General features: G+C 44.7%; 1 long non-coding RNA gene across 1 annotated transcript in view; it reads left to right on the plus strand.

The window, feature by feature from the left end:
* Positions 1-40: 40 nt before the first annotated feature.
* The window catches only part of LOC119962434, a 117,752-nt gene continuing 92,137 nt past the window's right edge, over positions 41-25,655 (plus strand). Inside the window, exons 1-2 of the long non-coding RNA XR_005459871.1 lie at positions 41-322; positions 12,388-12,503. This is a non-coding gene — a long non-coding RNA (uncharacterized LOC119962434). The remainder of the gene's footprint in view (positions 323-12,387; positions 12,504-25,655) is intronic.

Genomic DNA, 25,655 nt, shown 5'->3' on the forward strand with positions numbered 1-25,655 from the left:
GAGGGGTGGGGTGGGAAGTCTCTGCACAATGGAAGGGTTGTGTAAGAATCAGCGTTTACCAAATCAGCCAAACGTTTGAGGTGGACAATAAACTTCTCTGCGCTGTCGTCAGGAAAGATTCATCTTCTCCCCTCCTTCCCTCTTTTTTGATTGCTCGGTCGTGCGCTTTCCGTAACATTTTAAGTGGTTAAGTTGGATAGATGTCGCTGCCACATTACAGAAGAGACACTTACACAAAAGACCAAATTATAAGGACCAGGATTGGCAAGTGACATGAGACCTGTGCAACTTTCCACTGACCATTTTTCATTTTTTATGATGTGTAAGTTCTCATTTTTCTCTGTTTTTAGCAGTGTTTCTCTTTCATCAATTTACTCCGCCCCTTTTCTCAGACATCGGGTTTAATATTCCTCCCCCGCCCCCAGGTGGTTTCTGATGCAGGAAATGTGGCAGGAAAATTACCTGAGGATTTTTGGGATTTACCCACGGATAAATATTTTATATTTTCAATATAAATAAGTGCATTTTAGCAGAAAACAACCCCTTGAATTAAGTAATTAAGCTGGATAGATGTAAAGATAAAGTCTCCCACCATTCTCTGGGGTGGCAAGGCGGCACAGTGGTTAGCACTTGCCCACAGTGCCAACAACCCGGGTTCAATTCCGACCTCGGGTGACTGGAGTTTGCACTTTCACCCCATGTTTGCGTGGGTTTCCTCCGGGTGTTCCTGTTTCCTCCCACAGTATGAAGATGTACAGGTTAGGTGGATTGTCCATGCTAAATTGCCCCTTAGTATTCTAAGGTTAGGTAGGTTACTGGATTATGGGGCTAGGGTGGGGGTGTAGGCCTAGGTGGGGTGCTCTTTCCAAGGGTCGGTGCAGACTTAATGGACCAAATGGCCTCCTACGCTGTATGGATTCTATGATTCTTCAGGGTACTTGGGAGCATTGGGTCTGCAGCCCATTCATTTTGGTGTATAAATAAATGAGGGGGCTTCCTTGACTTGTCCTTTCTTTTCACTGGCCTGTTGTGTGTTTAGAGGGGTGCATTCTGAAATTCTGTTCAGGTTAGCGCCATGACACTGAGAGGAAGAAGGGGCCTGGGAGCCTTATGCAGTTTATGCAGTTCAAGCCACTCTCAAATATAGCAACTTATGAGATTTCGTCCTGCTGTTTGCCAAAGATCTTACATTTATGGATAGGTAATTAGTCACAGTCTACAAAGGACCGTAGATGTCCCCTCTCTATCAGAGAGAGACAATTGTTATATAGCTTATGGAGCACACACCCACATCGTGCAAGGGACAGGTGGGGAGGCAAGTACCAACCCCGAACAGGCATTGAACCCAAGCTATTGGCATTATTCTAAATCACACACTCACCAGCTGAGCATCTTCCCCCCCCCCCCCCCCCCCCCCCCCTCCCCCTCTTGTATTTGTATTTCTTTAATATATTAGTTCTTGGGGATATGGGTGTTGCTGGTGGGTCAACATTTGTTGCTATTCCTAATTGCCTTTTAGAGTACTCCCCATTATTTTAACTGCTCAAAAAGAATCACATGTCTATCTCCCTTCAGTTCCAAAGCAAAGTCATATTGGGCTTAAAACAGATGCCTGACCGGCTGAGCTTTTTCAGCACTTTCTGTTTTTATTTCAGATCTCCAGCATCCTCAGGGTGTTTTGCTTGCATTATGCTCTTGGGAAATGTCTGATATAGTGCCCTTCAAAAACTCAAAGCACTTTATGACTAGTTAATTATTTTGGGAGTGTAGTCCTTGCTGTAATGTAGGAAACATGGCAATCAATTTGTGTATACTGTAGTAACATGTCTCAATCAGCAATGGGATGATGACCAAATAACCTGTTCCCTTCTAGTGAAATAGGTTGCGGGATAAATATTTGCCGAAACATTGTGGAGTTCAAAAAGTGTGATGGGAGCATTTAGTTCAATATAAGGCAGACTGATAAACATCTCATCCAAAAATACAGTATGTCAGATAGTGCAGCACCCTCTCACTGAAATGCTAAAATCAAAGATTATGTGCTCATGTCTTTGGCTTGGGACTTGAACCCACAAGCCTCTGACTCAGCTACCACTCAGTTGCAACTGATATTTCTCTGGAAGAAGGCTTCAAGGTCAGAGGCCAGTAATGCAGCCACACAAGATGCTTTTCGCCTTTGCTGGTGTTAGATGCCATCATAGGGAAGTCTTTCCAGCCCCCAAGTCATGTTAATGGCTGTGGTGTGCCTAGTATAATGAGAAGGCCATGCCGATTGTTGGTGGGCCAGCTCTGTCAGCAGACAGTGGTGAGGGAAATCGTGTGGATCCGGGATGGAACGGGCGGGTTGGTGGTGTCATCGGAGCAGGTGAACGAGGTGTTTGAGGACTTTTATAGGGCTTTATATAAGTCGGAGCGACCAGAGAATGAGTCGGATATGAGGGAGTTTCTGGAGCGACTGGAGTGGCCGACGTTGGGAGAGGAGGAGAGGGCCGGGTTAAAGGAGCCTTTGGGGGTGGAGGAATTGAAGGTAGTGATGGGGAAGATGCAGTCAAGTAAGGATCCCAGTGGAGTTTTATAAGAAGTTTAAGGACAAGTTGGCGTCGCTGATGGTGGAAATGTTTGCAGATCGTAAGGGGAGGATTGCCGGAGGCTATGAGGCAGGTATTTATTTCATTGTTACTTAAAAAGGAGAAGGATCCGGTGGAGTGTGGGTTGTATAGACCCATTTTTCTACTGAATGCGGAATCCAAGATACAGGTGAAGATTTTGGCTGGGAGGCTGGAGGAGTGTCCCCAAAAGGTGGTGAAGGAGGATCAGACGGGGTTTGTCAAGGGCAGGCAGCTGTCGACGACCGTGTGGTGAGCGGCTGAATGTGGTGCTTTCTCCGGCAGAGGAAAGGGAGTTAGAGATGGTGTTGGTGTCAGATGCGGAGAAGGCACTTGACAGAGTGGAGTGAAATTATTGTGGCCCTGAAGAAGTTTGCGATTGGGCCTAAGTTTGTGGCTTGGGGAAAATTGTTTTACAGGTGCGCAGCACGGTAGCACAGTGGTTAGCACTTCATAGCCCCGAGGTCCTGAGTTTGATCCTGGCTGAGGTCACTGTCCATGTGGAATTAGCAAATTCTCCCCGTGTTTGTGAGGGTCTCACCCCCCCACAACCCAAAGATGTGCAGGGTAGGTATATTGGCCACACTAAATTGCTCCTTAATAAAAAAAGAATATTATACAAGGACCCAACAGCTTGCATGTGGACGAATGACACGCAGTCGGAGTATTTCCCACTATTCCGGGGAATGAGGCAGCAGTGCCCCATGTCCCCCCTCTTGTTCGCATTGGCGATTGAATCCTTGGCTATTGCGCTGAGGGGTTCGGACCTATGGAGGGGAATAGTAAGGGGGTGGAGTGGAGCATTGGGTGTCTCTGAACGAAAATGATTTGCTGCTGTACATTTCAGACCTGGGTTCACCAGAGAGGACATAATGGGGTTGCCAGGAAAATTTGGGGTGTCTTCAGGGTATAAATTGAATTTAGAGAAGAGTGAGTGTTTTGTTGTGTCCTCTCCAGGTGTAGGGACGGGAGTGGAAGGGTTGCCATTTCGGAGAGCGACAACTCACTTCAGGTATTTGGGGTGCAGGTATTTTGCATCAAAGAAAAGGGATACCAGCCGGGGGTCTTGGCCCTTCTGAGCTTGTTGCGGAGAAAGTGCGGGGTTGGAGTAGGGAGATTGGGGCTCTCAGGGTGCGGATGTAGGCGGGTTCCTTTAAGGGCGCAAGATTGCAGGCGCCGGTGACAGCGCCATTACCATTCGCCCCGGGAAAGGACTCAGGTAGTCCGGTGGTGGTATCCACGCTGAAGGCTGGGGGCAATTCCAACAGCACTTCAAGTTGAGGGCAGGGCCGAGGGTGATGCCGATGAGAGAATCATAGCTTCGAGCCAGGGAGATTCAAGGGATGGGAGGAGAAAGGGGAAAAAGATGAAGGATCTGGTTCTGCAATGGAGATTTACTAGTTTGGAGGGGCTGGGGTGAAGTTTGGGCCACAATGTGAGGAGGACTTCAGCTATATGCAGGTGCGGAATTTTGCTAGAAAGGCTTTCACAAGCTGTCTGGTGGCACCGTCGTTCATACTCATTGTTGAAGGAGGTGCTGTTGGTGGGGGAGCTGGAGCGTGAGTTCGTTTCGGTGATCTAAAGCATAGATACATAGAAGATAGAAGCAGAAGAGGCCTTTTGGTCCTTTGGGCCTGTTCCACCATTCATCACGATCATCTCTGATCTTCCAGCTCAATTGCCTACTCCTGCTTTCTCCTAATAGCCCTTTATCCCGTTCTCCCCAAGTGCTATATCTAACCGCCTCTTGAATATATTCAATGATTTAGCATCAACTACTTCCTGTGGTAATGAATTCCAGAGGCTCAGCACTCTTTGGATGAAGAAATGTCTCCTCATTTCTGTCCGAAATGGCTACCCTGAATCCTCAGACTGTGACCCCTGGATTTGGACACACCCATCATTGGTAACATCTTCCCTGCATCTACCCAGCAGGAACATGTAGTCCATGGAGACCATGGAAGGGATTAAGGTCAGGTGGGAGGAAGAGTTGAGGATGGAGCTGGGAGAAGGATTATAGTGCGATGTATTGCGAAGGGTCACTGCCTCAATCTCACATGTGACGCCGTAGCTGATTCAGTTAAAAGCTGTATGTAGGGCGCACTTAATAAAAGCAAGGATTAGCTGGCTGTTTGATGGATTTGAGGACAATTGCAAGTGGTGTGGGAGGGGCCCAGCCAATCATGTCCATAGGTTCTGGTCCTGTCCAAAGTTGAAGAAATATTGGGGGTCATTGTTCAGCACCATCTCCAAAATTCTACATATGGAACTGGAACCGAGTCCGCTGGAGGCCATATTCAGGGTGTCGGAGATGACAGAGCTGCAGATGGGAGCAGGGGCAGATGGTCAGCCTTCACTTCGCTGATTGCTCGCAGGTGGGTTATGTTGGGGCGGTGGTCAGCTTCTCCCCCCAGTGCTTCGGCATGGCTGAGGGACCTATCGGAGTTCCTGTATTTGGAGAAGGTGAAATTTGTCCTGAGGGGTGGATGAGGGGTTCCACCAGAGATGAGGTTTGTTTGTTTTACATTTTGGAGATATGGCTGCTGTCGTAGGGTGGGCGGGGGTGGAGGTTAGGTGGGGAGGGATGTCTCAGATTTTGTTGTGAAAATGTTGAATAAAATATTTTTCAAAAGCAGAAAATGGTGTGTCGTCTAAGCCTGAACAAGAGGAGGAGAATGATGGGAGGAAATTGGCCTAATTGATTTCTTGCTAAGATATGGTTTTATGGTTCCGAATTATCCCAGTGGCATTACATTTGTTTAATTAACCCTTAACTGTTTCATTAACTGCGCGCAGAATTAGCCACCACATTGAATTCGCCACCTCCAAGCTCTTCCTTGTGTCTCACTATCCAGATCTCATCCTTGCTACCCTCAGTTTTTAAATTCCACCTCAGGGAAGCAATATCCCCAACTCCCTTCACAGCATCATTTCTAGCCTTCACCTCCATCTCCTCTCTACCTCCACTAGCCTGATATTTTGGTCGCTGTTGACCTGCCCAGTTTTCCTGCATTTTTCCTTTGATGCCCTCAACCTCACATCATATATCATGGGCTTCCATCTCCACTGTTCTCCAATTCAATCTCCCACCACTGAATTCCCAAAGGGAAGAAGCGAAGTCTTGAGTGCACATGATGCATAACCCCCTTCTTTAAAAATGTATTTTATTACAAACATGTATCAAAACAGGTTACAGCAAATAAGCTCCCTGGGAAACATACTTCCCAGTAATCAACTATACACTCTGTACAGATTTTCCCCTTTTTTCACCCTCCCCCCTCCCCCAGCGCCGAAAAGCTCCTCAAACACGGTCACAAACATCCCCCACCGTTTCTCAAACCCCCCTGCAGAGCCTCTTAACTCACACTTTACCTCCTCCAACCACAGGAAGACAGGTCACCCAACCAGGCCGCTACCCCCGGTGGCGATACCGACCGCCACTCCAGCAAAATGCGCCGCCGTGCAATCAGAGAGACGAAGACCACGACACCGGCCTTTCTCCTCTCCATGAGTTTCGACTTCTCTGAAACCCCAAATATCGGCACCAAAGGGTCCGGGTGCACCTCCTCCAGTACCCTGGCTAAGACCGTGAACACTCCCACCCAGAATCTTCCTAATTTTTCGCAACCCCAAAACATGGGCGCGTGATAGGTTGGCCCCCACCCACATCTCCCACACTCATCTGCTACCCCTTGAAAGAACCCTCACATTCTTGCCCGAGTCATATACACCCTCTGCACCACTTTAAATTGTATCAGACTCATCCTTGCACTGGAGGAGGTACCGTTTACCCTACGGAGTGCCTCACTCCATACTCCCCAATTGATCTCCGCTTCCAACTCCCCTTCCCATTTCTCCTTGATCGTTACCACCCTCTCGCCTCCCTGCTCCCCCAGCCACTTTTCTTCCCTCCCTTTCTACATCCAGAAGCAGCAGTCCCTCCAGCAGGGTCTATCCCGGCAACCTAGAGAACCCTCTCCAGACCTTTCGGGCAAAGTCCCTAACCTGCAGATACCTGAACTCACTCCCCCTCAGCAGCTCTACCCACCCCTTAGCTCCTCCAGACTGGCAAACCCTTATTCCAAGTACAGATTCCTCATCTTGACCTCCATCTCCTGTATACACGATCCATCTCCCCCCGGCTCAAATCTATGATTCTCGCACAGCGTCATTAACACCGACATTCCTTACACCCTAAAATGCCTCCTCAACTGATTCCATATCTTCACCGTGGACTGCACCAACGGGGCTCCTTGAATACCTACTCGGAGCCATTGACGACGCTGCCATCACCATAGCCCCCAAACTAGACCCCTTACAGGATTTCTCCTCCAACCTAACCCACTCTACTCCTTCTCCTTTCTACCACCGCCGCACCTTGTCCACATTCGTTCCCAATAATAATGAAGCAAGTTTGGCAATGCCAACCCCACCCTCTGCCTCTGTAGCAGGGTCCTTCCCACCCTCGGCACCTTCCCCACCCATGCAAAGTCCGAAATGATCGTGTCCACTTTCCGAAAAAAAAGCTTTTGGTATAAAGATCAGGAGAGCCTGAAATATAAACAAGGACCTCGGCAGAATATTCATTTTCACCACTCCCCACCAACGTTAAGTGTAGTGTACCCCATCTCTCAGGATCCTCCCTGGCTTCCTCCACCAGCTTTGTTGAATTCTACTTATGGAACTGCGTCCATTCCCTCGCTACCTGAATCCCCAAATACCGAAACCTATCCCTCGCTACCGTAAATGGCATCCCCCTAAATTAGCCTGCTGTCCCAGCTCATTCACTGGGAAAACCCTGCTTTTCCCTAGATTCAGTTTGTACCCCGAGAACCCTCGAAACCCCACCATAATCCCTCCATACTCTCCAACAGATCCAAAACATACAGCAAGTGGTCATCGGCATAGAGCGACACCCGATGCTCCCTCTGTCCCCTCATAACCCCCCGCCACTCCACCGAACCCCTAAGAGCCATCGCCAGCGGCTCTATGGCAAGCGCAAACAGCAACAGCGACAGCGGGCACCCCTGCCTCGTACCCGTGTAAGTCAAAGCTTCATGAGCTCACATCATTCATCCTCACACTCGCACTTGGTGCCACATACAGCAACCGCGCGCATGCCACAAATCTCAGCCCAAACCCAATCCGTCCAAAACCTCGAACAAGCACCACTACTCCAACCGATCAAATGCTGTCTCCACGGCCATTGACACCAGCACTTCCAGTACCAGAGCCCCCGACAGATTCATCACCACATTCAACAGCCGTCTTATATTACTCGCGAGTTGCCTGCCCTTCACAAAGCCTGTTTGATCCTCTGCAACCACCCCTGGGACACAATCCTCCCCGCCAACAACTTAGCAATACTTTCACATCTGTGTTTAATAGTGATATGGGCCACATTCCACTGGGTCCTTCCCGTTTCTCGGGATTAGTGCGATTACTGCCTGCGTCATCATCTCTGGCAACTCCCCCTACTCCAGTGTTTCATTAAACACGCCCAGCAGATGCGGTGCCAGGTCCGTCGCAAATTCCTTATAAAATTCCGCTGGGTACCCATCCGGCCCAGTGGCCTTCCTGACTTCATACCTCTGATACTGTCGAGCACGATGCATAACTGACTTGGTAACCAACTATCAGCTTTGGCTTAACTACCGTAAATATTCCTACCACTCTATATCTGCAGTCAAATCCCCTGAGAGGAAAAGGGCAATTGTAATCTCCTCTATCACAAATCACTTATTCTGAACTCCTTTCTCAACATAAAAAAAATACAAATTCTCAGAGTTCCAAAGCCAATGTGAAGTGTGGACAGCGCAAGCCCCTAATCCAGCTCCTTGCTTGCTCCCAAAAACAAGTACATTTCAAATTGAATCTAACTCATCGTCCCCACAAGAGAGACATACTAGATCCCAGCTGACAAGAAGAGGCATTGCACCTGATCTTGGGCTTGATCCTCCACTTGATCTTAGCCAAAAGGCAGAGAAGTAAATTCCTTTCTCAACTGCTATCACTTTTTAAACCACGTGAAGTGCTAATTATTTTCTTTGTTTCCAAAACTGTACCTATAATCTCAATTATCTCAACCTCTCCCGCCCCACCATCTTTGAAGCTCTGCCCCCAAAGTACTTTGTAGCTTGTCTCCCAGCTGTTACTAAATTCACCATGAGGAATATCAATCATGATTTTATTGAATGGTGGAGCAGGCTTTGGGGTGGGGGTGGGAGGGGTGGAAGCGGGGGGGGGGGGGGGGGGGGGGGGGCAAAGGGGGTGATGGCATTCGGCATACTCTTGTTCCTATTTCTTACATTGTTATCTCTACGCTAGACAGAAATAGAGAATATAATTGCAGGAGTAGGCCATTCCACCCTTCAAGTCTGCACCACCATTCAATATGATCATAGCTGATCATGCAAATTCAGCATCCCACTCCCGCTTTCTCTCCATACCCCTTGATGCCTTTCGCCGCAAGGGCCATGTCCAGCTCACTCTCGAATATATCCAATGAACTGGCCCCAACAGATTTCTGTGTGGCACAGAAATCCACAAGTCACAACTCTCTGAGAGAAGAAGTTCTTCCACCTCTCAGTCCTGAATGGCTTACCCCTTATGCTTAGGCTGTGACCCCTAGTTCCGGATGTCCCAAACATCGGGAACATTCTTCCTGCATCTAACCTGTCCAGTCCCATCAGTATTTTATATGTTCATGAGATCCCCTCTCATTCTTCTAAACTCCAGTGAGTACAAGCCCAGTCGATCCAGTTTTCCTTCATATGTCATTCCTGCCATCCCAGGAATTAGCCTGGTGAACCTTCGCTGGACACCCTCAATAGCAAGAATGTCATTCCTTAAACTCGGAGAGCAAAACTGCACACAATACTGAAGGTGTGGCCTTAAGGTTTTGAACTCATTGTTGAGTTCAGAAGGCTGTAAAGTGCCGATTTGAAAATTGAAGTGCTGTTCCTCAAACTTGCACTGAAATTCATGGGGACAGTCTAGAAGTTAAGAATAAAAAACGTCCAAGTAGCAGCAGTTAGGGAATTTAAATGACAAGAGCCTGCTTGCAGAGGTGTTGCACAAAGTGGTCAGCTAGTCTGTGTTTGGCATCTCCAGTGTAGAGGAGACCAGATTGTGAACAGTGAATACTGTCTGCTAAGTTGAAAGAAGTACAAGTAAATCACTGCTTCACTTGGAAGGAGTGTTTGTGGTCTTGCAGGGTGAAAAAGGAGATGGTAAAAGTGCAGATTGAGAAGAAAAGAAGACATATCGGAAGCACTGGTACAGAAGGTTACACTGGCTAAAGCGATGTGAGGAGACAAAGAAACTGGGGGAATGGAATAGAATCTTTACAGGAAGTGGGATGTGAGGAAGTGTAGTCAAGGCAACTGTGGCTGTCTGTGGGCTTGTAGTGAATATTGGTTGGGAGCCTATCCCCAGAAATGGAGATAGAGAAGTCAAGGAAGGGAAGGGCTGGAATATGTGATGATGAGGGAAGAGTAGAAATGGAAGCAAAGACAATGCCATTTTCCAGTTCAGGATAAGAACAGGATGAGGCAATACCACAATCATCAATGTACTGGAGGAAGAGGTGAGGAACAGAGCCTGAATAGGAGAGGAATAGAAAATGCTCCACATATCACACATAAAGCAGGCATTGCTTGGGCCTTTGCATGTAACCATAGCAACATCTTTAATTTGGAGGGAGTAAGTGGAGTTGAAGGAGAAGTTGTCCAATGTGAAAATCAGCCAGATGGAGGAAGGTAGTGTTATGACACCTTTGGCAAGTGCATGGTTAATTGTAGCCCCACTTGTCCCAGGATCGTAACACAAGGCGTATGGTGTGTTGCCTTTCATTAACAGGGGGATTGAGTTTAAGAGCCACGAGGTTTTGCTGCAGCTTTATAAAACCCTAGTTAGACCACACTTGGAATATTGTGTCCAGTTCTGGTTGCCTCATTATAGGAAGGATGTGGATGTTTTGGAGAGGGTACAGTGGAGATTTACCAGGATGCTATCTGGACTGGAGGGCATGTCTTATGAAGAAAGGTTGAGGGAGCTAGGGCTTTTCTCACTGGAGCGAAGAAGGCAGAGAGGTTACTTGATAGAGGTGTACAAGGTGATGAGAGGCATGGATAAAGTGGATAACCAGAGACTTTTCCCCAGGGTGAAAATGGCTGTCATGAAGAGACATAATTTTAAGGTGATTGGAGGAAGGTATAGGGGAGATGTCAGAGGTAAGGTCTTTACACAGAGTGGTGGGTGTGTGGAATGCACTGCCAGCAGAGGTGGTGGAGTCAGAGTCATAAGGGACATTTAAGCGACTCTTAGATAGGCACATGGACAGCAGTAAATTGAAGGGATGTAGGTTAGGTTGATCTTAGATTAGGATCAATGGTCGGCACAACATCGTGGGCTGAAGGGCCTGTACTATGCTGTACTGTTTTATGTTCTATGTTCTAAGTGAATTAACTGATAATTCATATCAAAATACCTGAAATCTTTGGCCCATGGTTGCCTAATTACTACAGTCACCAGGTTTGTAAGTTTAAACCTAATTACTGCTTATTTATAACTGGGAAACATATGAAATATGCAGCGAATACATTTGGTTAAATATCCTTTAATTTCTGACAACCCTTAACTGCCTCACCTCCACCCCCACACACACAAGACAAACAAACAGAGGGGAAGAAAAAAGGTGAAAAATAATAATGATTAATGTCAAAAGATTCTTATTTCAGTCGTTGTTTCAGATGTTGAGTTACTTAGTGCACTCTCTTCATAGTATGAGTGTGGTCTAAAGTTTCTGGCCTACAACCCGTAATGATCTTCCTTGCAGTTAGCAATATTTTACTCACAGCTTTTCCAGGAGAGATTCAGACCAGTATGTTCTGAAAAGAAAGTTATCAGAATCTCTGCTTGCATTACTTACTTATGGAGAGAGTGAGGTATGGATTCTGCTTGCACAGCCGCTGAAGAGAGAGGTGGTTCTTACAGTGGGCCATTTGGTGAGAATTAACTGGATATTCCTGGGGTGATTTGGTCAGATTCCTCCATCCAACTTGCAGAATCAAAATTAAATGAAATGCACGCATTGTGACTCTGAGAAACATTCCAGAAAAATATCCAAACACCTTCAGTTGCTGGGCAGAACACTGCTTTTTGGGCCACCAGCCAAATCAATCAAAGTGAGTCATCACTCATGCCTTCTGGATTTTCCCTGCTTGAATTAAAGGCACAGGCCATGGCTTCTGCTTGAGTTAAAGTTACAGGTTGCATTAAAGACACAGGACCATTACTCGTCCATGGATTAAAATGGCATTAGCAAAAATAAAAGAAAGGGGAAATAGTGGAATAGATAGGAAACAAACATGAGGGACCCTTACAGTAGTGGTGGATGGGAACTTTTCACCGACGTCCATTTACACATAACACTTATGGCTGAACAACAATGGGTGGGATTTTCCAGCCCTTCCTGTCATTTAGGTCTTCCTGTCCTGCTGAAGGCAGCCCCCCATGGCAAGTTCCCCGGTGTCACGGTGAGTGAACAATGCTAATGGCGATTGACTTTGGCCGGACCGGATGTTCCTGCTGGCGGCCAATGGTGGGCCTCCTCGGCCATCCATAAACCTGCCACGGGGAGGGGTGGTGGGGGGAGCAGAAAATCCTGGCCAATGTATTTTATTTATATATAGTGGGGGAAGCTATGGCGTAGTAGGTCTTAGGTTCATGTCTGTTATTCAAAAGGTAGAACATTGCTACTCTCTATCACCTTTCATAGAAAGTGCAGAACAGAATCTGTTTTCCTGTAGAAATGACAAGAAGATTCCAGGGTAAGCACCCCGGACTGCTATTGCATGCCTCCCGGTGACTGAATGAAGACCAATACTAGAAAAGGTAAGCAAAAGAATATTAACTAGGGTTGGAAATTGAAGAAATGTTTTGGGTGAGGATGGAAAAAATGGCAACAAATGATAATACAGATGAATCAGTGTGGTGGACTATTGCTTCATACTCACAATCCTCTATGCTGTTGACTTGCATATCAAATCACCATCACTGTGGTGAGCCGATGCCGAAAACAGGAAGCAACGTTAGAGGGAGAACACTTGTTCAAACCTGTTAGCGGCTGGTTTAGTATGACTTTGGCAAAACCTTGGAACAAGTCATCCATTTATGTTCTTGACTCTAATTGGAGCAGACTCCGAGGAATAGAAGGGAAAGCAAGAATAACAATGGCAAAGCTATCAGAATTAGACATCATTATACGGTAAACCTGACAGCAACGTTTAGTTTTGACAAATCTGTAGTTAATCACAGACATCCATAACTTGCTGTCAGAGATACTTTGCTCTTCATCAGGATGTGCTGTTGAACCCCTCACTAATCGTCTTGACATGGAAAAGTGTAAACTTAGGGCTGCACCATTTAGGGCTGGTGCAATCAGGAGTGATTGTTGTTTTTACAGAGTGTAATAAATTATCATTACTGAACAATTTTCCTGAGACTGAACAATTCATTTTCAAGTATGGTGTCTCATTCCCGCTGAATAAAATTAATGTTGGAGAATTTAGGAAAAAAGTATTTTTTCTTTGCTTTTGTCTATTTTATCTCTCTCCTTTAATCACATCTGTATTCCCAATTGTTATTTTTCTTCCTGTACATGATTTAAATCTATTTTGCATTTCCAGTTTGATACTTCCTTTTTAAAAAATAAATTTAGAGTACCCAATTAATTTTTGTCCAATTAAGGGGCAATTTAGCGTGGCCAATCCACCTTCCCTGCACATCTTTGGGTTGTGGGCGTGAAACCCGCGCAAACACGGGGAGAATGTGCAAACTCCACACGGACAGTGACCCAGAGCCTGGGATCGAACCTGGGACCTCAGCGCCGTGAGGCAGCAGTGCTACCCACTGCGCCACCATGCTGCCCCCGTTTTGATACTTCCTGATGGTTTTGAGAATTCTTCAAGCTGATTGGTTGAAGAACTTTGCTATCTCCTGGCTTGCTCACATAAACACACAACTTCCCTGTAGAGCGTACCACACTGTGAGACTGTCTGCAGATTAGGGGAAATCATCACTAACCGACCCACAAAATCTGTAGGCAACTGTCCATGATGTGAACGGCATGTGACATTCCTTCACCAGTGAAGGAAAATCGTGCCCATTATATTCTGCATAGATTTTTTGTGAACCTATTCATGAGAAATCATGATGCTCAAAGTTATAATGAAAACAGCCAATGGGTGGCACGGTGGCACAGTGGTTAGCACTGCTGTCTCACAGTGCCAGGGACCCAGGTTCAACTCCAAGCTTGTGTGGAGTTTGCACTTTCTCCCTGTGTCAGCTTGGGTTTCATCCCACAGCCAAAGATCTGCAGGTTAGGTGGATTGGCCATGCTAAATTGCCCCTTAGTGTCCAAAGGTTGTGTGGAGTTGTGGGGCCACAGGGATGGGGCGGGGGAGTGCACCCAGGTGGTGTGCCCTTTTGGAGCGTTGGTGAAGACTTGATGGGCTGAATGGCCTCATTCTGTTTCATAGTAGGGGTTCGATGAAACTTTACATGTTGTGGTAGACTCTGGCTAGTGGAGGTACTGCAGCAAGGTATAATTACATGGTCATCAGTTTATGTAGGCAATTCCCATTATAAACTGAATGTAGGAATTTATCAGGGAGTATTCTGTATTACTTTAAAATGTATGGGACCAATGAACCATGTGCCAAATATCCCCCACTTCACTGGAACACAAGGCGGGATTCTCTCAGCCCGGGGCCGGGCCGGAGAACCCCTGCGACCGGCGCAAATCAGCGTCATTGGCGTCAGCACAGTCGCGGCCCCCACCCGACGTTTCTCGGCCCGGGATGGGCCGAACGGCCATGTCAAAAAACCCGAGTCCCGCCGGCGCCATTCACACCTGCTCTCAGCCGGCAGGAACTCGGTGTGGAAGGGTCGGGGGGGCGGCCTGTGGGGGGGAGGGGGCGTCCAACCCCGGGAGGGGGCCTCCGATGTGGCCTGGCCTGTGATCGGGGCCCACCGATGGGCGGGCCGGCCTCTCTGGCTTCGGGCCTCCTTTCTTCCGCCCCAGCCCCTGTAGCCCTGCGCCATGTTGCGCGGGGCCAGCGCGGAGAAGGAAGACACCGCGCATGCGTGAGTTGGCACCGGTGCCACAGCCCATGCACGCTTTGCGCCATCCCCAGTGCCCATGCACGGATGCTGCGGCGCCCAGTTCATGCCAGGATCAGCAGCTGGTGCAGCATGGGCCGCTCCAGTGCCGTGTTAGCCCCCTGTAGGGGCCAGAATTGCTGATCCTGAGGCCGTGTTGATGCCGTCGAGAAACACGCCGGTGTTTCCGACGGCGTCAACACTTCGCCTCAGGATCAGAGAATCCTGCCCACAGAAATTAGCCTTGACTCCCGATATGTAATGGAAAAAGGGATCTACTGGTATATGTAAATAAAAACAGTATTAAAAAGCACTATGTTTGTGGAGTAACATTTAAAAGTAAGTATGTTTTTGAACATAAAGACATAGATGCTCTTTCTAGTTATAGCTCTTTGTAAAATCACCCCAGGGCAAATCTCTAAAGGTGTCATAATAACCTGCACGATTATGGAGATAAATCTGTATTTGTGATGAAAATACACTTCTCCAAGAAAGAGGAACTGAGTACGTTTATAACAGAATGTTAATTATGTTTGCAACTGCTGATTCAATGTAGATGGGGTGACAGGAGGGAGAAAATAGGTGGATAAGAACAAGGATGTCGAGGTCCTCTCTACTTTTGTAACTTTCTGTGGGATTGTCATGCTCCACACAATTCGTCTTTCTTCTAACGCCAGCCTTTTGTCCGTCCCCTTCCTCTTCACCTTACAGTGGAAATCCATGCTGTGGAAATCCACCCAAATCCCCGCTCACATTGCACTTGAAAATGAAATTAAATGAAAATTGCTTATTGTCACAAGTAGGCTTCAAATGAAGTTACTGTGAAAAGCCCCTAGTCGCCACATTCCGGCACCTGTTCGGGGAGGCTGCTACGGGAATTGAACCGTGCTGCTGGCCTGCCTTGGTCTGCTTTCAAAGACAGCGATTTAGCCCTGTGCTAAACAGCCCCTTCCTTCTGCACTCCTAAGCCCTTGCTTCAAACATATTGCTTTGATGAAGGTTCCTCCAGAATATGAGGTACCAAAAGAGTGGGAATTCAACTTTGAGTTGCTGTTGGACAGTAATTGTATTCCGCAATTAGTATTTGCAAAGCGAGTAAGAGTTTGATTACGGAGTTGTTGGCACTGGTGGGAATTCAGGGGATCGTCAACGCCTGTTTGCAGGCTATTGTGGGAGGGGAGAATTCACATTCGTGGGAAATCGGGAAAATTTCTGGGACAAGGGAAGAATGTGGAAAAAGTATGAGGTTATGCACTTTGGGAGGAGGAATGGAGGCATAGACTATTTTCTAAATAGGGAACTGCTCAGGAATTCAGAATCACAAAGGGACTTGGGAGTCCATATTCTCTTAAGATTAGAGTGCAGGTTCATTGGCAGTTAGGAAGACAAATGTTAGCATTCATGTCAAAAGGGCTAGAATACAAGACCAGTGATGTACTTCTGAGGCTGTATAAGGCTCTGGTCAGACACCACATGGACCTCATGTCTGAGGAAGGATGTGCTGGCCTTGGAAAGGGTCCAGAAGAGGCTCACAAGGATGATCCCTGGAATGAAGAGCTTGTTGTATGAGGAACAGTTGAAGACTCTGGGTCTGTACTCATTGGGAGTTTAGAAGGATATGGGGGGATCTGATTGAAACTTACAGAATACTGTGAGGCCTGGATAGATGGACGTGAAGAGGATGTTTCCACTTGTAGGAAAAACTAGAAGCAGAGGACACAATCTCAGACTAAAGGGACGATCCTTTTAAACAGAGATGAGGAGGAATTTCTTCCGCCAGAGGGGGGTGAATCTGTGGAACTCTTCGCCGCAGAAGGCTGTGGAGGCCAAATTACTGAGTGCCTTTAAGACAGAGATAAATAGGTTCTTGATCAATAAGGTGATCAGGGGTTATAAAATAAATACTAAATAAATAAATAATCTTTATTGTCACATTGTCACAAGTAGGCTTACATTAACACTACAATGAAGTTGCTGTGAAAAGCCTCTAGCCGCCACATCAGGCATCTGTTCGGGTCCACGAAGGGAGAATTTAGAATTCTCAGCTTGTACTGGAATTGAACCCGCGCTGCTGGCCTTGTTCTGGATGGATTTGTTTATTGTCATGTGTACCAAGGTACAGTGAAAAGTATTTTTCTGCAAGCAGCACAACAGATCATTCAGTACATGGGAAGAAAAGGGAATTAAACAAAATTCAAGAAAATACATAATAGGGCAACACAAGATATACAATGTAACTACATAAGCATTGGCATCGGATGAAGCATACAGGGTGTAGTGTTAATGAGGTCAGTCAATAAAAGGGTCATTTAGGAGTCTGGTGACAGTGGGGAAGAAGCTGTTTTTGAGTCTGTTCGTGCGTGTTCTCAGACTTCTATATCTCCTGCCCGATGGAAGAAGTTCTGCATCACAAACCAGCTGTCTAGCCCACTTAGTGAAACCAGTTGGGGGGTTATGGGGAGAAGGCAGGAGAATAGGGTGAGAAAAATATCAGCCATGATTGAATTTCGGCCTAATTCTGCTCCTATGTCTTCTGGTCTTATGATTACCTCCATCCATCTAAAATGACAGCAACGTCCTTACAGAGAAAATCAGTAAAACTGTGGGTGGGAAATTAAACTATATTGACAGGAGTATGGGGAAAGTCTAGGCCTGGGATTAGAGAGGTAGAGCAGGATTAATAAAAATACTGCAGTGGAAGAAAAGCATTAGAAAAGATACACGAGAAAGCCCAAGAACAGAATGAGAGTCAGCATTCAAAAAAGCTCAAGGCACGATTTAAAACAAAATTGGAGCATTATTTGTGTCATGCTATATGACTTTGCAGTAATAACACATTTTTGCAGTGTAAGGATGTCATAGGCTGTTGTGAGGAAAGCAGAATCTATATGGATCGAACTATTAGCTCCCCCCATACAACACAAGATACTTTGGCCTGAATTTTGTGGTCAGTGGTGAAGTGATGCCACTCACCACTCACCTCACCTCAAAGAAATCTGCCTGCAAAAATCTGCACTCTCGGTGGTTTGGATTTCTGCTTTCCTGACATCTGTTTGAATCTGCCATCAAATCAATAGGATCTCCAAGCATCTGGCAACAGGAATGTCATCAAGTAAGCTAAGCAGCCAATCACATTAAAGTAATCTCAGAGACAGCAAACTAGGAAATAAAATGTAATTAATTTCCCACTTTGAATTAAAATTTTACAAAGTGCAAAATAAATAATCGGGACACAAGGTATATGGGTAGAAGTCGAAATAGCAAACAATTTTTTTTTCCTCAAAAAAAATGAAAATCTGAGGTTTTTCTATCATGGAGAAATTTGGCATTCCACAAATATTAAATTAATTTTCAGAGCCAGGAAGGCAATTCAATCATAATTATAAACTGAGCACACAATTAAATACCCAGTTACACCTCATTAAACCTCTTAAAGGGTTTTTTCCAGAGGAATTAATAATGTAACAGGGCAGGTCTCATCAGTTCATTGATTTCTATTTGGGTGCAGTCTGGGGGCACGTCAACAACACACCTGTAAAGCTTAGTATCATTGACATGGACCCCACCTTTGACAACCCATGGGCAGATTGCAGAAGTTGCTGTCAGTCTCAGAGGGGTGGTAACAGTGAATATTGCTAGTTTGACCATCATTGCAGTATCTGGACAGGTTGGGCGAGTGGACAAATCAATGGCAGATGCAGTATAATTTGGATAAGTGTGAGGTTATTCACTTTGGAAGCAAAAACAGGAAGGCAGATCACTACCTGAATGGTTGTAAATTGGGAGAGGGGAGTGTGCAGTGGGACCTGGGTGTCCTTGCGCACCAGTCGCTGAAGGTAAGCATGCAGGTGCAGCAGGCGGTAAAGAAGGCTAATGGGTACCTTGGCCTTCATTGCGAGAGGTTTCAAGTATAGAAGCAGGGATGTGTTGCTGCAATTATACAGGGCCTTGGTGAGGCCACATCTGGAGTATTGTGTGCAGTTTTGATCTCCTTCTCTGAGGAAGGATGTTCTTGCTCTCGAGGGAGTGCAGCGAAGGTTTACCAGACTGATTCCAGGGATGGCGGGACTGTCACATGAGGAGAGATTGACTAGATTGGGATTGTTCTCACTGGAGTTCAGAAGAATGGGATCTCATAGTGGTGTTAGAATTTTAACGGGATTAGACAGGGTAGATGCAGGTAAGATGGTACCAATGATGGGCAGTGGTGGACTGGGTCTAAAAATATTGGTTGCCAGGAGACAAAGCGGGCCCACCCACAACTACAATGCTATCATTTAATTTTCATAACGAATAAATAAAATTTTCAAAAAATACATATGGAAAAAAGGGTACAATTAAAATTTTTGTTGAAAAAATGTGTATTTCTTAGTAATTACAGTGTACATGTACTGTACATATTACTAGCAGTAGATACCAAATGTAAATACAGAATGTTATAATTGAATTTTTAAATTTTTTAAAAAATTTTAAGTAATTGGTTGATATTTTTAAATAGTTTACTGCACAATTTACACATTAACAGATTGTTCAAAAGCACAATAGAGCATTGCATGCAGTCCTCTATATTAAGAGCAATCGTTTGTGTTCGCTAGATGATCATGCAAATCTGCCAATAATTGCCTCTGCATCCAATTCATCTAACAATTCCTTTTCAATGGATAGCAACATGCATGATTCCAACTTCTCCTCAGACAGCGAATTTCTTAACCTTGTCTTTATGATCTTTAGCTTTGAAAATGTCTTCTTACATTGGACTGGAGTAACTGATAGTGTGCAGATGACTTTATAAAGTTCATAAAGGTTATCATATGCCTTGTCATGAAGTCTGTTGGATGCCAGAATTTGTAGTACACACAATGGGCAAGTGCTGCAAATTTTACAATTGTTGCAACTGGAATCCATAGTCCCAGCATCATTAAGCAATGGCTTTAATACATCAAAGTTTGAAGCAAAAGAAAACAATTCCAATATTACTTGATCTTTGCTGATTTGTGGAAACAGCTTAATAATACCTTCCAATGCTTGCTTCATCTTCAAGGCCCTTCTCTGCAATAGATTTAAACTTTGCTGTGTCCAAGCAGGACAAATCTTTATACAACTGTTTGTGTTGTACAAAGCGTGATTCTAGTGACTGGGCAATGCGGTCCATTATTAGGTTAAACACATTTACTCAAAAATCAGCTAGAGAATCTGAGGAATTTCTTTCATCATCAATAAGCTCATCTGCCATTCTTTTCTTCTTCCTCTGCCTCTTAACTGGCAATGCTGTTTCCAACGCATCAATTTCCAATGTTTGATTTTCATCCGTATTCATCTGTGAAATCCTGTCATTACATTTATTTACAAATTCCAAAGCCTTGCTGTGAACGTTATCAAATGTTCTTGTCTGTTCCTTCAACTTTGTTGTAGCTGAATCTACCAAACTCCATGCAGTAAACATATCTAAACCACTTGTCTGTAGATAACTTGATAACGGGGTTGTAGTTTCAAATATATACAAGTAAGTAAATGCTGTCAATATGGTTTCAAACTTTAGAAGACTTTGAAGTAAACCATTTGCTTCATGTTTTGTTTCTGCCTCAAACTTTTCTGAATCTTGTAAGTACTGAATTCTGAAAGTACTGGCAGCGGCATCATCAAAACGTCCAAATATAGTTGTTGCTGCATTGGATTTTCTTGACCATCTGGTGTCACCAATTAGCTTTAATCGTTTAATTGTTTTTTGTCCTAGATGTTTTCCAACAACTTCTATCCATACAGCCATTCTCTTGTATAATGCTTTCACAAAAGTTGCTATATTCTGGAGCAAATTGAAAAAAGAAACTGCAGGCACACAACATTTTGTTGTTTCAGTTATCACCAAATTCAAGACCTGGGTATAGCACCATATATGAACATGTTGATCAGCCACATCAATAATTTTACTTTGTAAACAATTATACTGGCCATGGTAGCTTACAGCGCCATCTGTGCTATCATATAAACATTTTTGGGGGTTAATTTTAAGATGCTGTAATGTTTCAATCAATAGATCAAAAAGTCCTTGTCCTGTACCATCTTTACTTGGCACAACTGAAAGTAGTCACTCACAGATAATACCTTTAAGCACATACCGAATAATAATGCTAAACTGATCGATGGATGAATTATCTTGTGTTGAATCAACCTGAATAGAATAGTATTTTGCTTGAGAAACTTCATGACTAATTCTTTCTTGTATCATATTCTTCATAATTTTGATTAACATGTTTATAGTTGTTTTACTCAGGTATGTAACAAGTCCACCATGGCCTTTACTTTGAGCCTTTCCTTGTTGCTCTAATCGTTTGATTCTTTGTTTAGACTTGTTTTGCACTGCAGAAACGTGAGCTGCCATAATGGGGTCATATTTTGCCATCAACTGCACTGTAGGTAAAAAATTGCCATGATTCAGAACCTCATTATCTAGAGTGTAGGCCGATTCATTTCTGTGACCTCGGAAAGGAAGTGCTTGCTTGCCTAACATCTTTATGATGTCTATAATCCTCATGACAATACTTCTCTGCTTCAATACTTCTTATTTCCTTTTCATTAGTGATGCTGCAAAAAAATTATCTAAGGTGCCATCATTAACCACACTGATATATCGCTGAGCTTTTCTGACATGTGTTGTTATCGATTCATGTAAAGTCAAGCTCTGGCTAATACGCCTGTAGTCACTAAAGCCATGTACAAAGGGTGATGGATTACAAGTGTTGGGAAACTCAAAGGCTAAGCAGTATGAACAATATAAGCATCTATTTTCTTTGTTATATGTTAGCCATTTTCTTGGGACTGAGTCATTCATAATTTTCCTCTCATACAAACGAGCCTCAAATGGCAGATTATCAAGTGGCTGAAGTGGATGTTCAGCAAAAAACTGTTATAGCTTTGCTCGTGATGGATATTGGAAGATTTCAGTAATTGATCTTTCATTTTCTTGCGTAGGTTCATTTACAGGATGTGCTTCAGAAACCAAGTCATTTATGCTTGAAGGAATATCTAATTCCCTGTCACTAGTTGAAGCTATGTGTTCAGATGTTGCAACTACAGGCAGTACAGATACCGGAACAAGGAAGCCAGAAGAAATATTGGGCCTGGATTGATTAGTAATGGATGCACTTGTATTTGTCTCTACATTCAAAGTACACTCTGTTCTTGTAACTCGCATGTCATTGCATCATCACCATGAGCATTGTTTCTTGCTTCTTGATTATTTGTTGCAGAACTGGATATTGATGTGGATTGTGGTATTATAAACTCTGTAATAGGCCTGCATCGCTTGGCTGATTCCTTCCTTTCTGCTTCTTTGCGTTTTAGTGACCCAGATTTATGCTTTTTCTTTTCCATGTTGGTAGGGGTAATATTCCTTAAATAAAAACTTAATTAAAAATAGCCCACATTGGGAAAATGAATATTGATGATTGCAAGAATAACTTGAAGGAACGCCAGATAAACCCCTACTTGATAAAAAAAATATAAAATAACTTACTTACACTTCAATAGGCTATGTTTCATTAGTCATACTACTGTGGCCTATGCAGCTTCAGAAGAGGAGACAATCCACTGTCCAGTGTTCACACCAGCAAGCAACTGAGGCAACTGTTGAAACTTAGAAGTTTGGTCCGACTATAGTAAGACATTAAGAATGGTCCCACGACCAAAGTTAACATGTCCAGTTTGATACCAGTGTAGTGTTACAAGTCGCAACCCCTTGAGTTTACCGATCATGGCTTATCACTTCAATATCTTTGACCTCATGATTCACGGTCAAAGGTACCGCTTCTCCTTTTCGGTGACCTCACGACCCTATGTACTGCTTGATATCCTTTCAAGTTGCCGACCATCTCAAATCACGAACTGTAACTTTATTTTAAAATTCACACACTCTTGCTGAAAACGTGGATTTCCAACTATGTCCGACCTGGGTGAACCAGCACCCCCCCCCCCCCCCACTCATTTTCACATCCGTTTAACACTGCTTCATTCCTTCATACACTGAGTGATTATTTGTTTGTTTCTTTATTGCATTTCTATTTGGTATTGCTCTTTTTAAAAACAATTATATTTTATTAAGTTAGAATACAAACCTCAGGAAAGAAGTTGGAGATTTATTTATCTAATTAATTATAATTTTTAAGGGCCCTTCAGAGATTCACGGGCCCCTTCTTGGCTCTCCGGCCCCGGACCGATGTACCGGCTGAACCAGGACTACTGCTTGATATCCTTTGAAGTTGCCGACCATCTCAAATCACGAATTGTAACTTTATCTTTAAATTCACACACTCTTGCTGAAAACATGGAATTTCCTTAATTATGCCCGACCCGGGCCCCCCTATTCCACATCCCTCCACTACCTCCCCTGCTTCGTTCCTTTTCATGCACTACTTATTTGTGTCCTGTTCTCTTTTTTTTCTTATTCCTTTTTATTACTAAAACAGTTGACTGTGTTTGTTTCTTTATTGCATTTTTATTTGATAAAGGGGGCCCACTTCATCAGGGGCCCACTTGCCATCGGGCAAGCTGACACCCTGGCCAGTCCGCCACTGATGATGGGTGTGTACAGAACCAGGGGTCACAGTCTGAGGATTCAGGGTAAACCATTTCGGACAGATATAAGAGACATTTCTGCATGCAAAGAGTGGTAAGCCTGTGGAATTCATTACCACAGGAAGTAGTTGATGCTAAAACTTTAAATATATTCAAGAGGCAGCTAGATATAGCACTTGGGGCGAATAGATTCAAAGGCTATGGGAAGAAAGCAAGATTTGGCTATTGAGTTGGATAATCAGCCATGATCGTGATGAATGGTGAAGCAGGCTCGAAGGGCCAAAAGGCCTCCTCCTGCTCCTATCTTCTATGTATCTATGTGTTACCATTTCAAAATCCAGGCACTTTTTACAAGCTTTTCTCGCCTGGAAGAGGCTTTGGAGGTCGCTGTCACAGGAACCTCTTGCTCTCTTTGCACCTTTTTGCAAACTCGTTTTTGTTTCAGCTGTCAGTGCCAGGTGTTGCAACTGTTGTGTTTTGAGAAGAAGTAGGACAAAAACTACACGTGAGCCATCTAGTGCAGCTAGCCGAGGGTGAATTATGTAATCCAAGCACCATCCTCCTTATCTGTTACTTCCTCAGCCTACTGCTAAAATCTGCAACCAGAGTGAGTTTCTTATATAGAAAACTGCATTGTTGGGCAGAACGTTACTGGCTGCAGTAGCAGCGGGAACAGAGACAGTGGGATGGAAGGCGGGGGCCGCTAAAATAGCGGGGAACTGCGACAGTACAGTTCTTCCAATGCAGTCTTGGCTTCAGGGGAGTTTCACATCAATGGGCAGGCCTGCGGATCGGGAGGCAGGCAGCTGGTTTGAATGTTTAAGGCCCAAATTAGGAGCCACTTATTACAGCCATCCAGAATTTCCAATTATACTTATTCCTCTGAGGGCACCTCCATTTAGGTGCCCACAAGTTTTCTCATAGCTGCCTCGCCAGCGAACGTCTATCCCGAGACAGCTGCTCAGGCTCAAGATTTGTGACTGGGCTGGCAGCATCAGGAACATGTCTGCTGGCCTTAATTGGGTGGCTGGCCTGGTGGTGTCCAATTAGTATGTCGCCTCTGGAAAAATCAGTGAGTTGCTCCCACTGCCAGCAAGAGTAGCTCGGAACTCTTTAATCCTGATGGTGGTGAAATTTGTCATGATATGCAGACGTGCAGTTAATGACATACAGACAAGCAGCGAACAGGACATGACCAATGATCAGGCAGGACACTCAGGGGTGGTATCTCACTATAAAAGGCACGAGGCACTCACACTCTGCCTCTTTCTACTGATAAATATCTCCAGAGTGAGTCAGGGTGTATGTACAGTATCACACCTCCAGCACGTGGCTAAGAGCTAGTCTGGTTCAGTCAGACAGAGTAACCACATTTAGGTTAGCAGAGAGTCAAACTCATAGAGAACTGTACTAACCGTGCTACTGGCTCAATAAATCAGATTTAACTAACTTCAAGGTCTGGAGTATCTTTCGGTTAAAGCTGCATCCAGTTGCAGCCTGTGTTATTCCAGAGTACATAACACATCAAAATTCAGCCCCTAACTTCTATGGCGCACCAGCATTACTAAACAACTGTAACTAGGAATTAGATTGTACCATTAATGTAGCAAAATGTCCCAGGGTGCTATACAGGAGCGTATTAGACAAAATTTGACACCGAGTCAGGTTGGTAGAGGTTTAAAGTATAAGGCGTGGGGTAGAGATGTGGGAAGTTTAGGGAGGGAGTTCCAGGTTTTAGGCCGAGGCAGCTAAAGGCACGTCAATCAGTTTTGGAGTGATTGTGATTGGAAACACACAAGACACTGTGGTTTAGTTGGTCGCAACTTGCCTAAGAATCAGAAGGTTATGGGTTCAGGCCCTACTCCCAAACTTTAGCACAACAATCAAAGCTGACACTTTAGTCCACTAGTGAGGGAGGCCTGCAACGTCAGGAACGCCAGCTTTTGTATGAGATGTCAAATCGCCTGTCTGCTCTCTGACACCATTTCGGAAGATGAGCAGCAGTGGCACTCCTGGTGCAAAAGCAAAATGCCGTGGTTGCTGAAATAAAAACAGAAAGTTAAAAACAGAAAATAACATGAATATTGATGCAGTTTTCTTAAAGGATCTCTTCTGGTTCTAATTTATAACAGTCAGCAATTAAGCATAAAACGTTTCCAGAGTTTGAGACTGACAAAACAGTGCAAATTGCAAAACTGTGCAGGACATTCAGTTGACAAAGGGTTAATAAAAACCTCAGTTCAATGCAAGTTAACACCTGAACCATGCATCATGGAGCACAGGTCTCGATTGCTAAGGCTATCAGTTTTTTGC

The sequence above is a fragment of the Scyliorhinus canicula genome, chromosome 2, assembly GCF_902713615.1.
Source record: "Scyliorhinus canicula chromosome 2, sScyCan1.1, whole genome shotgun sequence".
Taxonomy (NCBI): domain Eukaryota; kingdom Metazoa; phylum Chordata; class Chondrichthyes; order Carcharhiniformes; family Scyliorhinidae; genus Scyliorhinus; species Scyliorhinus canicula.